Source organism: Pleurodeles waltl, chromosome 6 (genome assembly GCF_031143425.1).
Source record: "Pleurodeles waltl isolate 20211129_DDA chromosome 6, aPleWal1.hap1.20221129, whole genome shotgun sequence".
NCBI lineage: Eukaryota > Metazoa > Chordata > Amphibia > Caudata > Salamandridae > Pleurodeles > Pleurodeles waltl.
In genome coordinates, this window is record NC_090445.1 from 826274154 (window position 1) to 826291923 (window position 17770).

The window sequence follows — 17770 nt, forward strand, 5'->3', positions numbered from 1 at the left end:
TTTTTTCTCAAGACGGGACTGAGTCCTAAAATGGCTGCCTCTTCTTTGAATGTATTTACACCCAATCACTAAAATCACACTTTCTGGACCGAGATCTAGCATTCTTCCACATTTGGTGTAATTTTGTTCATCTTGAAGAATCATCCCAAAACCTTCCAGGAAGGAGCTAGAGTAAGTTAAATGAGACTGTATTTGGGGAAGTTTTGTGAAGATTTGTCAAACAGCACCAAATGTATTAGCATACCAAAAAAACATTTCCTATTGAAACATGGGTCCAATTAGCACTACCCAATGGCAACCCTTTATAACTCTTGGTAAATTGGTGTTTTTGAGCATGGTGGGTAATATGAGATATGGAGTGTATTGTCTGTTTTGGTAGCCATAACTGGCAAATTTCAATGGCTTTGTGTGTTTAAGCAGAACTATAACATATTTTTAAACTGTGTTTTTTTTTAGGGAATTTCTTTGTTTGTTTTTTTAGAATGTCCTGAATTTAAAGCTGGCTGCAGGGCTTGCTCCTAAATCAACATAGGTGGTCAACCCCTGCTGCCGATGACTTTTGACTGTGTGCAGTAGGGGCTGGCTGCAGGGTCTGGCCTGAGGCCAGGCCTGACATCCAACCCTCCTTTAGTTGTCAGTCACCACTGCGTATAAGGGTTTTACCTTAGAGCTTAGCCATTAGCCTGACGTTATTTGTTCTTTCTTTCTTTATGTTTTTTGGAGATACGAAGATCCTAATTTGGAACTGCAGATCCAATGCAAGCTTCATGCTTCCCCATTACAAAGGTTTGTGAATCAGTGACAGGCCTGCATGGATTGGAGAAGCGTGTCCTGGGTTTGCAGTACCTGGACATAAATCTTGCCTTGCCACACTGTACCTTTTCAAGATTTGTGTATCCTGTTACCTAAAATAGCATCCGGCTTCCACAGTTCCTGTTTTGTTACTGTGGACCTTGGCCACTACTTTAGGTGTCAGGCATCCATGAATCCCGAAAAGGGACTGCAGATCCCGCCACTCGATTTAAAACCTAATACCTATGGTACAAAGTTTGCATCCACTGACCCAAAAATGGATTATGGTAGAAAAGGTGCTTTCCTCCAATTGGTTTCCTTTGTGTTTTTCCCCAAAATTTCTGGTCTCACGATCCAAACGGCACAGATATACAGATGTATTAACCTGCTAATGACAACTTGGGATCTTTTTTAAACAATTATATCTCAATAACTCTTGAATGGACTTATACTAAACCAACATAAGCACTCTTTTTGAGTAACATTTTGCTTTCATGGCAAATTTGGTGTAAATCCATTCATTGGTTTGGACTTTAGGCACTAGCAAAATTTCCTATCTTTTTCACTCCCATGTAACAGCTTTTTCCTTCATGGGTCTTCTGAAAAATTGTCATACTGTGCTAATCATTTGCCAAATTTGGTGCAACTCCGTCCTGTGGGTCAAATGTTACAAGTAAAGAAAAAAGAACATTCAGTGTAAAGTGCAGTTGACTTCTGTGTGTATGAATGATAAGTTTTGCTGTATCTTCTTGGGCCCATCGATGGCTGTGAGGTCTTATGACCAGGGTGCAAGTCTAAATGCGTTAGGACCGGTTTGCCAGGTTTTCATTAAAAGCAGTATTTTTTTACAACACTGAATGTGTGTGTTCTACTTAAAAATCATTGGAGAGTTGTTTTTGGGGGAGGAGGGGAATATATATTTTTTTTTAACCCAGTGGCAGTTGTTTATAGTTTTGCTAAAAACATTGGCTCCATTTGACGAATCTGCAAAAGACTTTACAAAAAACATTCATTAACCTCTCCTTCATGGAAGCTTTCACGCTGATCCATCAAGAAAGGGCCATGAAAAAATGGGGGTCCCAAAACGTTGATTTCCCATACTAATTTCCATTGGAAACTCTGCTGTCCGTTGCAGAAAAATCAGCTTAAAGAAATCATACAAAATGTTAGACCATTTCTCAGAAAGTGTGCTGTTTATGATCTAGTGTAGAAATGTTCAGCCGTTGTTGATAAATTAGTCTTCAAGAAGAATAGAAATTACCTTACTGACATGCTCCCAGGATTTTCTTAATCTTTGTACAGAGATAGTAAGTCAGCTGCCACATTTGGTTTTGGCATATGTTGGAATAGACAAAGGAAGTGCAGGGGTGAGAGGCAAACAACTCTACCCATGTTTCCTGCACTTGACTTGATAGATCTTGCTCTTGATTGTGCCCAAATTATTTCCTCTACAATGCACAATCATTATATCAGGGTGCTCTCAGTTTGAAATGCTTTCCATCACAGGCAGCAGCTGATGCCATTTCATCCCTGTCTGGCCAATCCAAGCGGTGTTCACTTTCGGAAACATTAGATCTTTGTTAATGCAGCAGTTTCTGACTTACTCAGTAGCCCAAAGACAAAGGAGTGGCTCACAATCCAGATGCAAACCATAATGCTGATATCCTATTGCAACACAGAGAAGGAACCAGCAGTAGAATAAGCAGTGTTTTGGTAGAGTATGTAATTTGAAGATGAAACAAGCATTTGTAATGCAACGGGTCTCGCATTTCTCCAAGTTAGAGCTATTAGCAGTTGTAAACTCCCAACCGGACTTCTCTTGCCTCATTAAATGAAAAACAAAAAAAACGAGAGCGATCGCCCTGCTAAACAAGCTAGATCGTGCTGCGAAAAAGGAGAAAAAGTAGTCCACAAACCGGACGGAAAACAGCAATCCTTGTATGTTTTCAGTACTTGGTCGCTGCGCTTTAGGAGGGCTAACCACTGGAAAAGGCATGAGGTATGCATGCCTTCCACTAATGAAAGCAAGCACATTTTAAAAGGCAAGCCCACGAACCAATGAAAGACACTGACGTGCCATGGACGGGCCTCCGAGCCCTTTTATAATTACTACAGCGTCTCGCAAGCGATACACATGTGCAAGCGCATGTACGCAGGCTTGACCCAAAAAAAAGTCAGAGCTTTGTGATCGGTTAGTGAGGAAGCAATTAACTGTCATCTGCTTTGTAAATTGTGATTAGAAAAGAAAAGATGAAATACTAAGTATGAAGTTTCTTGCTATTGGTTTAATCTTATGAGCAGAACGAGAGTACTGCCACACATAATATTTAGAGACATCTGTGGCACACACTATTATTGGTGAACGCTCGAACTTGAGATAAGTCTTGGCGGAATGTGAATCTGTCTCTGCATTTCTGTTCAAGTAGAATTGCAACAAAAAGACGTTAGTGAAAAATATAACAAAAGACAGGGAAAGCGAACAGGGCCATCACAAAAAAAGAGACTAAGGGCCTCATTAGAACCCTGGCTGTTTCGGCGATTGTACCGCCAACTGGCTGGCGGTACAATTTTGCTGATTCCGACTGCGGTGGAAGCGCTGCAGTCGCACTGCTGGGACCGGCGGTTTCCCGCCACGGTTGTCCCGGCGGTTGTAATCCCAGGGGATTACGAGTCCCCTTCCCGCCAGCCTGTCATGGAAAGGCTGGTGGGAAGGGGTGTCGCGGGGCCCCTACACTGCCTATGCACTTGGCATGGGCAGTGCTGGGGCCCCCAGGCACAGCCCAACACTGCTTTTCACTGTCTGCACAGCAGACAGTGAATAGCGTGACGGGTGCAGTTGCACCCATCGCACGGCCGCAACACCGCCGGCTCCATTAGGAGCCAGCTCCCATGTTGCAGCCGACATCCCCCCTGGGCCGGCGGGCGGAAACTCTGTTTCTGACTGCCGGCCCAGCGGGGGTGTCATCATGGGCACGGCAGTTACACCTTGGCGGTCGGCGGTTGCCGCCCGCCAAGGTTGTAATGAGGCCCTAAATTAGTAAATTCTTTATTGCAGATTAGTAAAAATCATCCCAAATGTGCACCACAAAAGTAAAAATGTTCAAGTTATCAATAATTAGAGCAACAGCACCCAGTTTGTTAAAATAAGTGTAATGAATAGAACCTATAGACATTTTAAAAAGATGCTAAAATTGACAGACTTCTAGACAGCAGCAGCAATGGCCGAATCACTAAAATGGGATGTAGCAAAAAGTCATATTTCTCGAAGATTCACAGTTCAGCCTTCAATTAAGAGGCCTATACATGGATTAATCGCTTTTGGAGCGGTGAGAGCGAGGAACAGTCTCTAAAATGCAATGTGGAGAAGAGTACAATGTAGTACAAAAGAATCATGTTTCACGAAAATTCACAATTCAAACTTTAATTAAGGGTCCTGTACTATAATTAATTGCTTTTAAGACGACAATAGCCAGGGACAATCTCTAAAGTGCAATGTACAACAAAAGGTTAAGATTACGCATGAAAATACGGTTTGCAGCAGTAACGGCAATGGCCAAACACTAAAGTGCGATGTAGTGCGAAAAGATCTGTTTCACGCTGATTCACAATTCGCCTTATAGTTAAAAAAAAATCCCATTCTAAGGATTACTGCTTTTCAGACATTGACGACAAAGGGCAGTCTCTAAAATGCAATATGGGACCAAGAGTTAACAAGCCTCCAAAAATCATAAAAATATTACTAGACCTGCAGGTGGAGTAGCTTGAATTGTCTACTCAGTCGACCTTTTCTTCATTCTGATGTGAGTGCACCTTCAAATATGAGAGTTGAGCATTTCTGCTGTAAAAAAAATAAATCCTCTTTTGTTTGATTAAATACACTAAACATTTGCCTCATGTACAATAAATCTAGCTATAGGGTACACATGATCTATGCATGACTTCCCTCTTAGTTTAATAATAGCTTTGCTATCAGGTAGGAGTGTTTCTCAGTTTATGTTTAAACACTCACTTTTAATAGATATATTAAAAGCACAATGTGGTAGCACACTGTCATTTACAGACAGTACATTTCCAAGAAATTACCAAAACCCTTCCCACTAACTTGCAGCTTTACTGATAAATCGACAGTGTATTAACACTAATCTGTGAAAATTGGGTTTCAGAAAACATTATGACTTGCACATCACTAAGTAAAGTGTTCTGACTTTTTTTTCCATTCTATTAAAATATTTTTTTCATCACACAGAAGTAGAAAAAATGGTCTTTCACAGCCACTGAAATATATTTTGAAATATTTGTAAAGTTGAGTTAGTTATATAAATGTTGTGTGTTAGGAAAAACCTGATACCAAAAGCCTTTTATTTCACATAGGTCAGACAGTTCACTCTGCAGTCACAAGTAAAAGTATTTGCATTCCAAGAAGACAAACTGACTTTTGACCTCTGTCTCTGAACACAAAGCAAATGTTACAAGAATAAGACTTAGTCATTTTAATTGCTAATTCAGGTTTTTTTTATAACTCTGTTTTTATTGAGTTTGAAAAACATGATCAACAATAAACATACAGCGCAGTGCTGGTTATTGCGAGACATGGCCGTATCATTATGTTCGATGGCATCTGTCGCTGTAGATACACATGGTATGCATGAGCTCGCCATCTGGTGTTGGGTCGGAGTGTTACAAGTTGTTTTTCTTCGAAGAAGTGTTTTCGAGTCACGGGACCGAGTGACTCCTCCTTCTGTGCTCATTGCGCATGGGTGTCGACTCCATCTTCGATTGTTTTCTTTCCGCCATCGGGTTCGGACGTGTTCCTGACGCTCCGAGTTTCGGAACGGAAAGATAGCTGAAACCGGAAGATTTTCGACGGTATCGTTGCGATCCGGTTCGAGATAGACACATACGACGACGCGTTGAACATCGAAGCGCTTCGGTGCCCTTCGGGGTAGATTTCGGCACCCCGTCGGGGCCTAGTCGGCCCGACCGCGTGGAGAACAACGCCGATGGAACGGACCCCGTTTCGATTCTGCCCCGAATGCCACAACAAATATCCTTATACGGACCTACACTCGGTCTGTAACCTGTGCCTGTCACCCGAGCACAGCGAAGAATCCTGTGAGGCCTGTCGGGCGTTCCGGTCCCGAAAAACTCTGCGCGACCGTCGAGCGAGAAGACTGCAGATGGCGTCCACGCCAAAGGAGCGTCGACAGTTCGAGACAGAAGAGGAACAGGAGGAATCCTTTTCCATCCAGGATTCAGACTCCGACGAGCTAGACTCTACAAAAACTGTGAGTAAGACGTCGAGATCAGAACTTAAAAAAGGAAAGAAGGCCCAGGGGACGCCACTGCCAACCGGCCATGGCTCCACCCAAATTCTCGGTGACCAACAATCGGCACCGAAAAAGGCCCATTCAGTGTCGAGATCGTCCGACTTCGGTCGAGACACCGGCACGCAGCCTCCTCGGGACCGAGAGAGTGCTAAACAGAAGCATCGACACCGAGAGTTCGGTGTCGACACGGATCGACGCCGAGACAGTGGCGCCGAAGACCATAGAGGCCAAGAATTTTCGGCACAGAAAAAGAGGAAGGTTACCTCGGAGCCGAAAAAACAATCAACAGGGTTTTCGGAGCCGAAAAAAGCGACATCAGACCCTGTTTCAGGCTCCTATACTGAAGAGCATTCTATGTCTTCACAAATGAAGAAACATAGATTTGAACAAGAACTGCAATCCACTGACGTGGATCACACGCAAAAGCGTATCTTTATTCAGCAGGGGACTGGGAAGATCAGTACCCTTCCACCTGTCAAACGAAAGAGAACGCTTCAGTTTACTCCTCAGCAACAAACAGCACAAAAGGTAACACCTCCTCCCTCGCCTCCACCTGTAACTCCGGCTTCGCCAACTTACACCCCGTCACATTCGCCAGCTCACACCGCCATGAGCCACGATGACCAAGATCAGGATGCGTGGGACTTGTACGACGCACCAGTGTCTGATAACAGCCCAGACACATACCCAACTAGGCCATCACCACCGGAAGACAGCACAGCCTACTCACAAGTGGTGGCTAGAGCAGCACTATTCCATAATGTGGAACTACACTCGGAACAAGTAGAGGATGATTTTTTATTTAACACCCTCTCTTCAACCCACAGCTCCTACCAAAGCCTGCCGATGCTCCCAGGCATGCTACGCCATGCAAAGGACATTTTCAAGGAGCCAGTTAAAAGTAGGGCAGTGACGCCTAGGGTGGACAAAAAGTATAAGGCGCCTCCTACGGACCCTGTATTCATCACCTCTCAGCTGCCACCAGATTCTGTGGTGGTAGGGGCTGCCAGAAAACGGGCAAATTCACACACTTCTGGGGATGCACCTCCCCCAGATAAAGAAAGCAGGAAGTTCGATGCAGCCGGGAAGAGGGTTGCTGTCCAAGCAGCAAACCAGTGGCGCATCGCAAATTCACAAGCGCTGCTAGCGCGATACGACAGAGCCCACTGGGATGAGATGCAGCATCTCATTGAACATCTCCCAAAAGATCTGCAAAAAAGAGCAAAACAGGTTGTTGAGGAGGGTCAAAACATTTCCAACAATCAAATACGCTCCTCCATGGATGCAGCAGACACGGCCGCAAGGACCATTAATACGTCGGTTACCATCCGTAGGCACGCATGGCTCAGAACGTCTGGTTTCAAGCCAGAAATTCAGCAGGCAGTGCTTAACATGCCAGTAAACGAAAAACTTCTGTTCGGTCCGGAGGTCGACACAGCCATAGAAAAGCTCAAGAAGGACACTGACACTGCCAAGGCCATGGGTGCACTCTACTCCCCGCAGAGCAGAGGATCTTATAACACCTTCCGCAAAACACCTTTTAGAGGAGGGTTTCGGGGTCAGGCCACACAAGCTAGCACCTCACAGTCCGCACCGCCCACCTACCAGGGACAGTACAGGGGAGGTTTTCGGGGCCAGTATAGAGGGGGGCAATTCCCTAGGAATAGAGGAAGATTTCAAAGCCCCAAAACCACTACCAACAAGCAGTGACTCACACGTCACTCACCCCTCCCACACAACACCAGTGGGGGGGAGGATACGTCAATATTACGAAGCATGGGACAAAATAACTACAGACACATGGGTCCTAGCAATTATCCAACATGGTTATTGCATAGAATTCATGCAATTCCCTCCAGACATACCACCAAAATCACAAAATTTATCAAAATACCATTCACAGCTTCTAGAGATAGAAGTTCAAGCACTACTGCAAAAAAATGCAATAGAATTAGTACCAAGCACACAAATAAACACAGGAGTTTATTCACTGTACTTCTTGATACCAAAAAAGGACGAAACACTGAGACCAATTCTAGACCTCAGGGTAGTAAACACATTCATCAAATCAGACCACTTTCACATGGTCACACTACAAGAAGTGTTACCATTGCTCAAAAACACGACTACATGACAACCCTAGACCTCAAGGACGCATATTTCCATATACCAATACATCAATCACACAGGAAATATCTAAGGTTTGTATTCAAAGGAATACATTACCAATTCAAAGTATTGCCTTTTGGTTTAACAACCGCTCCAAGAGTATTCACAAAATGCCTAGCAGTAGTCGCTGCACACATCAGAAGGCAGCAAATACATGTGTTCCCGTATCTAGACGACTGGCTAATCAAAACCAGTTCGCTCACACAATGCTCAAACCACACAAATCAAGTCATACAAACCCTCTACAAACTAGGGTTCACCGTCAACTTTGCAAAATCAAACATTCTGCCAAGCAAAGTACAGCAATATCTAGGAGCCATAATAGACACGACAAAAGGAGTAGCAACGCCAACTCCACAAAGGATCCACAATTTCAACAGGGTCATTCAACACATGTCTCCAAACCAAACAATACAAGCAAGAACAATACTACAGCTCCTAGGCATGATGTCCTCATGCATAGCCATTGTCCCAAACGCAAGACTGCACATGAGGCCCTTACAACAGTGCCTAGCCTCACAGTGGTCTCAAGCACAGGGTCACCTTCTAGATCTGGTGTTGCTAGACCGCCAAACTTACCTCTCGCTTCTATGGTGGAACAGTATAAATTTAAACATAGGGCGGCCTTTCCAAGACCCAGTGCCACAGTACGTAATAACAACAGATGCTTCCATGACAGGGTGGGGAGCACATCTCAATCAACACAACATAAGAGGACAATGGAACATACATCAAACAAAACTGCATATAAATCATCTAGAATTATTAGCAGTTTTTCAAGCACTAAAAGCTTTCCAACCAATCATAACCCACAAATACATCCTTGTCAAAACAGACAACATGACAACGATGTATTATCTAAACAAACAAGGAGGAACACATTCAACGCAGTTAAGCTTGTTAGCTCAAAAAATATGGAAGTGGGCAATCCACCATCAAATTGGTCTAATAGCACAGTTTATTCCGGGGATCCAGAATCAGCTGGCAGACAATCTCTCTCGAGATCACCAGCAAGTCCACGAATGGGAAATCCACCCACAGATTCTGAACACCTACTTCACACTCTGGGGAACACCACAAATAGACTTATTTGCAACAAAAGAGAACGCAAAATGCCAAAACTTCGCGTCCAGATACCCACACAAGCAATCCCAAGGCAATGCCCTATGGATGAACTGGTCAGGAATATTTGCTTACGCTTTTCCTCCTCTCCCTCTCCTTCCTTACCTAGTAAACAAATTGAGTCAAAACAAACTCAAACTCATTTTAATAGCACCAACGTGGGCAAGACAACCCTGGTACACAACACTGCTAGATCTGTCTGTAGTACCACACATCAAACTGCCCAACAAACCAGATCTGTTAACGCAACACAACCAACAGATCAGACACCCGGACCCAGCATCGCTGAATCTAGCAATCTGGCTCCTGAAATCCTAGAATTCGGACACTTACAACTTAGCCAAGAGTGTATGGAAGTCATAAAGCAGGCCAGAAGGCCATCCACTAGACACTGCTACGCAAGTAAGTGGAAAAGATTTGTTTGGTACTGCCATCATAATCAGATACAACCACTAGACGCAACTCCAAAACATATAGTAAATTACTTGCTCCATTTACAAAAAGCAAAGCTAGCCTTCTCTTCTATTAAAATACACCTTGCAGCAATATCAGCATACCTGCAAACTACATATTCAACTTCCTTGTATAGGATACCAGTTATCAAAGCATTCATAGAAGGGCTTAAAAGAATTATACCACCAAGAACACCACCTGTTCCTTCATGGAACCTAAACGTGGTTCTAACAAGACTCATGGGCCCACCTTTCGAACCCATGCACTCTTGCGGAATACAATTCCTAACCTGGAAAGTTGCCTTTCTCATCGCCATTACATCTCTAAGAAGAGTAAGTGAAATTCAAGCGTTCACAACACAAGAGCCTTTTATACAAATACATAAAAATAAGGTCGTCCTACGACCTAATCCAAAATTTTTACCCAAAGTTATTTCACCATTCCATCTAAATCAAACGGTAGAACTACCAGTTTTTTTCCCACAGCCAGATTCTGTGGCTGAAAGAGCACTACATACATTAGATGTCAAAAGAGCATTAATGTACTACATTGACAGAACAAAAAACATCAGAAAAACTAAACAGCTATTTATTGCATTCCAAAAACCTCATGCAGGTAACCCAATATCAAAACAAGGTATAGCCAGATGGATAGTTAAATGCATCCAAATCTGCTACCTTAAAGCAAAAAGACAACTGCCCATTACTCCCAGGGCACATTCAACAAGGAAAAAAGGTGCTTCAATGGCCTTTTTAGGAAACATCCCAATGCAGGAAATATGTAAGGCAGCCACTTGGTCTACGCCTCACACATTCACCAAACACTACTGTATCGATGTGCTATCCGCACAACAAGCTACAGTAGGTCAAGCTGTATTAAGAACTCTATTTCAGACAACTTCTACTCCTACAGGCTAAACCACCGCTTATGGGGAACTAACTGCTTACTAGTCTATGCATACCATGTGTATCTACAGCGACAGATGCCATCGAACTGAAAATGTCACTTACCCAGTGTACATCTGTTCGTGGCATCAGTCGCTGAGATTCACATGGACCCACCCACCTCCCCGGAAGCCTGTAGCAGTTCAGAAGTTACCTTCAATTTTGAACATTTGTATATATATTATTTAATCCTTTAATAGGTACATACTTACATTTTTCATTGCGCGGGCACTATTACTATAGTACAACTCCTACCTCACCCTCTGCGGGGAAAACAATCGAAGATGGAGTCGACACCCATGCGCAATGAGCACAGAAGGAGGAGTCACTCGGTCCCGTGACTCGAAAACACTTCTTCGAAGAAAAACAACTTGTAACACTCCGACCCAACACCAGATGGCGAGCTCATGCATACCATGTGAATCTCAGCGACTGATGCCACGAACAGATGTACACTGGGTAAGTGACATTTTCAATCCCAGTACCAGAGGGCCTTATTAACATAAATCCAAGCCAAGAGACAATACCAACCACCGTGGCTGAATTTCCCTCAGATCCCCCTCCCCCGCCGAAGATCCACATGATACCAGTCATTACACAAATTGTATAAAGTAGAAACATGTCCTCACCATAGTTGGCCGTCACATGCCCAATGGGTTCAAGGCGTACTCTCATCCCCCTCATCCTCCGTGCTTCCTTTAGAACTCAAGTCCTGCAATCCAGTGAACCATTACAATAATGTGCCCCAACCCACCACATCTGTTGAAGCCCCCTCATCCCTGCGTGTCAGGCGCATGTGCTGTTCCTCCACCACGCCCCATTCCATTAAATCTCGCTTCCAACAGGGGATCGAAGGACTCCGAGCACTTATCCAAACAATAGCTACCCTGCACCTTGCCAACACCATTGCCAACTGAGCGAGCTTATATGAGATACTCCGGCCCGTGGTCTCTATACTACTACCAAAAGACACATCAGTTGCGTCGCCTCCAATCTCAATCCTGTCACCTCCTCAACTCTCCCTACCACTTCCTGCCAGAAGTTAAACACCACCCTACAGGTTCAAGCGAAATGCAGGAAGGAAGCACCAAAAGCGCCACACCTGGGACACCCTGCCCTGCATCCCGGGTCGATCCTGTTTAGTCGGTTGGGTTTGAGGTATGTCCTGTGCACAAAGTTGAAGTGCAAAAACGTAAACCTATCGTTACACAACACCGGGCGCACCAGCGATAACGGCAGTTCCCAATCAGCTTCTTCTATGTGTTCCCCCAATTCATTCTCCCACATCCTACGTGCTACACTTATCGCATCCGGCTGATCATCCCGAAAGGCTTTTTAAAACCGGGTGATCAAGTGAGTCCCCTCACCCCAATTAATCAGTCCATTCAGCACCGCGGAGGCCTGCGGGGCCATCGCAAAACACCACCAAATCTCATGAGCCACAATCTCCATTTTTGTATACTGCAAAAACTGCCCAGGACCCACACCATACGAATCCTGAGCTTCATTGAAGGAAATTAACTTTCCATTGGGGTACAGATCTCCATCCACTTCGCAGCCTCCAGACCTCCAGTCCTCCATGGACATCAGATTTTCCATTTCCGTGAATGGTGCTAAGTCCCATACCCTCAACTCTCTGTCAAATGGGGCCCGTCGGAGTACAGTCTTAACGGCCTGCTCCCAGATCCAGGATGTGGTCTTGACCAGATAGGGGACGACCAACTCAGATCGACCACCAGACATCAATACATGCACCAACATCCTCCCATCCAGCATTCCTGAAAACAGACTCTTCTCCCAATTGTCGGACTCCGTCATCCATTCTGCAGCGTGTTGCAAGTGCGCCCCGTAGTAATAATGTCTGATATTGGGGATCGCCAGCACTCCCCCCTCATAATCCCTCTGCAACACAGGCAGCGCCACCCTACTACGTCGACCGGCCCACACTAAAGAGATCAGCAAGCTATCCAGACATCGGAAAAGCCGAGCGGACAGCGGAAACAGGAAGTTCTGAACCAAGTAAAGGCACCTCAGGAGGGAACTATTTTAGCTACAGAAGCCCTGCCAATTACAGAAAGAGGTAATCTGTTCCAAAACGAGACCAAACGCTCCAGGCCGGGAACTACTCGTTCTACGTTATGTTTATGCGCTGCCACCGTATGAGGGACCCATATGCCAAGATACCAGAAACTCTCAACCTCCCACCTGAGTCCTACACTTGGCAAATTATCCTGGGGGACACTGTAAAGGGACCCCACAGGAAACAGGAGTGACTTCTTCCTATTTACCTTAAGACCTGAGACGACTCCGAATACACCCAGCATCTGCAGCAGCAAAGGCACAGAAACACTAGGTTCCCGAAGATACACCAATGCATCATCTGCATATAAGGAAACAATGTGCGTAGTCTGCCCCACCCAGATACCCCATGGTCCTAGCTCCTTCCGGAACCAGATCGCCAGCGGTTCCACTTCTAGGGCAAAGAGGAGTGGCGAGAGCGGGCATCCCTGTCTATTACCCCAGCCAATCTCCCAGGAGTCCGATAGCTCTACACCTACCTGAACACTTGGAGAGGGGGCAGTATACCGCAAACTCATCCATGCGCAAAAACCTGGGCCAAACCCCATGCCCTGCAACACCTCTAAGAGATAGCCCCACTCAGTCGTGTCAAAGGCCTTCTCCAGGTCCAATGATACTAGTGCCAACTCGTCGTCCTCACCCTCAGTTTCATGCAGAAAATGTGGCAGACAACGCGAGTTATAGGTCGTGCTACGTCCAGGGATAAACCCGCATTGATCTTCATGCACCAATCTCTGAATCACCCCAGGAAGCCGAGTAGCTAAAATCTTACACAATATCTTTACGTTACTATTCAGCATGGCAAGCGGGCGATAGTAAGAAGGGTCTCCAGGATCCCCTCCAGGCTTAAGCATCAAGCACACTTTGCCCTGGCACATTGTTTCTGGCAACATGCCTTGGAATCTGGCCTCCTCGATCACCGCCAGGAGCCTCTCCCGCAGGAGCAGAGAGAACGTCTGAGGGCCCCTAAAAGATTTTCAGTGTCTGCCATGCATGGAGGGAGCTGCACCCGGAGGGCAGGGAGCACACTTGCAACTCAGAATGCCCTTGGGAGCACCGCCAGCCTGTTGGCGGTGCTCCCGCGGTCGCTGACCCCTATATGTGTTTTTGAGTGGCAAGTGTGCTCCCTGCCCTCCGGGTGCAGCTCCCTCCATCCATCCCATAATCCTAAATTACTCATAACTTCTGTGGAGATTTCACTATCAAAGGTTTAGTCCACAGCCTCGGCGGGAGACGGTCCATTTCCCCATTCAATATACAGTTTTAATCCCCATCAACACCCTCCCCCAAGATCTCTGGTATTCTGGCATAAAAGGAGTGTTCATCTGTATTGGGCGCATAAATGTTAAGTATAATGATGGGGGATCCATCCAACATGCCCTCTGTGAGGACGTACCTACTCTCAACATCTACTTCACTGTACACTTAGGTGAATGGGACCCCCGGAGCTACCCATATGGTCACACCCCTTGCGTAAGAGGAGAAGGAGGATGAGAACATCTGACCCCACCATTTCTTGGATAGCTTTTGTGCTTCCTCCTCAGTCATGTGCGTTTCCTGAAGACAGGCAACATGAACCTTATGTCTCCTCAGAATGGAGTGTACCCTGTAGCGCGTGGTGTACCTCTTCAACCTCCTGACATTCCACGTCAACATATTAATCTGTCAACCCACACCAGTAGTTAGACTCCATCCCTCCCTCTGGATCTCCACCCCCTACCACCCTCACAATCGTGGTAAGACATGGAGAGTACACATGGCCCATCTCGCCTATATGCCTGCACTGCTGAAGAAAACTTAAAATGTTGATAAACTTCACCAACCAAACACCCCAGACCCCCAGCCCCAACCCTGGATAAACAGTAAAACAAGCACAACAAACCATACTGTAGATGCTGCTAGGGCAACAGCCTAATCTCCAACTACCCAGATATGAAGTCCTACCACAGCTGTGGAGTGACCACCCTCCACCCCAGCTTCAACATACAAACGCCTGAATACCAACCCAACATAGATTGATATTATCATAGCCCTCCCATGTCCAATACATTCCTGAGTTCAAATGACGCCCCATCAGGACCTTGCTTGTAGACTAGCCGCACCCCTCCTTGCAGAGAGAGTGCTTTCACATTGACACAAGCCCCGATAGAGGGCAACTGTAGCTGGCACAACAGCAATTTCCAGATATTAGTAACATAGTCAGACCTGCACAGAGACCCTCTCTGCTCCCCGCTCCAGCTACCCATTCAAACCCTACACCGATCCAGCAGTCATAACCGCCGTTGTCCCATCCTGTTGTATCACAATTCTATGGGCAGAGTTCGTGGCCGCCACCTGAACCACAGTATCCTCCTGCTGACCGTCATCCCGGGTCCTCCAGTTCGGGCCATCTGCTTCAGAGGTCCTAGGAACCACCCTACCTGTCCTCTCTGTTCTGCCCGGAGTCACTTTGTCCCATATCTCCAGCCATCGCCATACCTCCTCCGGACGCTCGAAGAAGTGGGACCTGCCATTGGACTGCACCTTTAAGTGCGTTGGATACAGGAGCATATATCTGATGTTCATGGCACGAAGCTTCGCTTTCACCTCCAGGAGCCACTTGCGGGAGGTCTGAACATCGTTTGTGTAATCATGGTCAATTGAGATTTTGCACTATCGCTCCACCACAAACACCCTGGACAGCCCGACCGGCTGCAGCACATCTCTGATCCAACTCTCCACTAAAGTTTCAGCTGCGGACGCCTCCACACATTCCGAGAATCCCAGCAGTCAGATTTTATTCTGCCGGGACTTGCCCTCTGCGTCCTCCAGGCTCCCCTCCAGCTGTCCAACCGTGGAATTGACCTGCACCATCTGTTTTCGGAGGACCCCCACCTCCGTTTGCAGCTCCACTATGGAGCCCTCCGCCACTTTGACATAGTCAGATACCTTCCTAGGGTCCGCCTAAAGAAGCTTGACCTCAACTGCCACTGTTTCTATCTTTCCTTCAAGGGCCACCATAGAACCTTGAATAGCCGCAAGAAACTCAGCTTGTGATGGCTCCTCAGTATTCGACGGCGCACGCAGGCCGTCTCCGGTCTCCCCCAGTTGGGCCTGGTGCTGCGGTAATGGCACCGGAGTGGTATATTGCTCCATGGTGTTACCTTGTGACTTTGTGTCCGCCCTTACTGCCCCATTCCGCCGCAGCCCTGGAGCCAAACGGTATCTCCGTCTCGACTGACTCAAAGAAGCGGCAAAAGTGTCCGTAGTTCACATTGCCAGAGGCTCAGGATCCACTACTCCTCCAGCCTCAGGGTGCTGCTGTACGCCGCCTCCTGGCAGGCCGCCTCAGAATCGGGCGAATCGGGTACCCCCAGTGCCTCCTTTCGGCAAGTCCACGGCCACCAGTCTCAGAAGGCCCAAGTCCAGGCCTCGGACCGTTTACCCGAGTGTCCTCTTCGCCACGCGCTGTCCAACGGCCATCCCTCGCCAGGCCGTGTCGCAGTTCCTCCGGCCTATCTCGGACCCCTCCTAGGCCGTCTGCCACCTGACCAAGGGCTCTACAAACTCCGGCTCTCCCAGATAGACTACCAGTCCACAGGGGCATGCCCGACAGCGCAGGCCCGCACCATCTGATTATTGCGTGTGGGCGCCATGAAGGATTTCTTGAGCCCACCATATGCCTCCCGCAGCACCGGGGCCACGCTGGAGGAGGACACGACCCCTAATGGGGAGCACAAGGCCAGGAACGGGCCGCAGCCACCCAGCAACATGCACCTCCGAGGCTCGTCAGCCACATCGTGCATGGCCCAGAAAGACCCGCCGATACAGTCTCAATGCTGAAAATCAGAGCCTCAAAAATGGGGCTGCTTCGTAGCGACGGACTCAGGGCGCCGTCCCATGACAATGGGGGGGGAGGGGGCAATCACCTCAGGTGCCCCAGGATTGATGAAGGATTAAGCCAGGATGTGGGAGCTCACTAGAAGCGCGTCCCGTCTGCCATTTTTCTTGGCCACGCCCCTCGCTAACTAGTTTTTGAACACCTGTTCTTTGCCCACTGGACCCATGGAATCTAAAAATAGCTGACCTCATAAAATAATACTTGCCAGGTAGATTTTTCAAGCCCTGGTTATGTTACACATGGGGTCGCAGTTTTGCAGTAGGAGCAATCTTTTGACTTGCGGTAGGAACTTTGTAGTCCTGCAGGCGAGCTTGAATTTGAGCCCATATAGGAGCACTGTCACTGTGGAGCATCAGAATCTAACCTGAAGAGACCCTACAGCAGAACATATCAGTTTCTGTGTGAGGTGGGACGCTTTCTTCTAAAAGTTCGCATCAGCAGCAGTAGTAGTCTGGCCAGGTTTGCTTCCAGAGTGGAACCTGATCTTTTATCTTTTGATGAAAAGGCACCCATGTGGAATAAAAGGAGATAATGTTTAATGAGTGTTGAAATGTGATTTTTGAGGCATGGTTGGGGACTCCAGGTGGTGTAGGACTGCCCATCTGTGCCTCTTTCGGGCCAATGCTTGCGTCATGTCAGTGATCTTTTTTAAGGCAGTCAAGTTGATGTTTGTATCCCATACTTTGGCCAAGTTTAGGTTGTTTAATGCTTGCTGAACTACAGTTGGCCAGGAATTTTTATGTTTTGGCTGAGTCTCCATTTCTGATCAGCACAGAGCAGCCAGTTTAATCAATTGCACCCATCCTTACCAGGGCTTGGTGAAATAAACCAAACTCCAGTCTCAGCTGTTGTTGTGAGATGTGTTGCGGGAGGCGAAAGATGTGTTTGAACAAAGCAGGTTAAAATTGTTTTAGGGTAGTTGCATCACACCCCTTTAATAGTTCAGAGCCATAGGTGAGTGAAGGGAGGAATTTTGCCCCGATGAAGTAAGTAGTGCTGTAATG

At 46.7% G+C, this 17770-nt stretch overlaps 1 protein-coding gene across 5 annotated transcripts in view; it reads left to right on the forward strand.

Annotated features, from left to right (window-relative positions):
• Positions 1–17770, forward strand: part of CNNM2 (cyclin and CBS domain divalent metal cation transport mediator 2) — a 776587-nt gene that overhangs the window by 734095 nt on the left and 24722 nt on the right. The gene's annotated exons all lie outside the window — the stretch shown is intronic.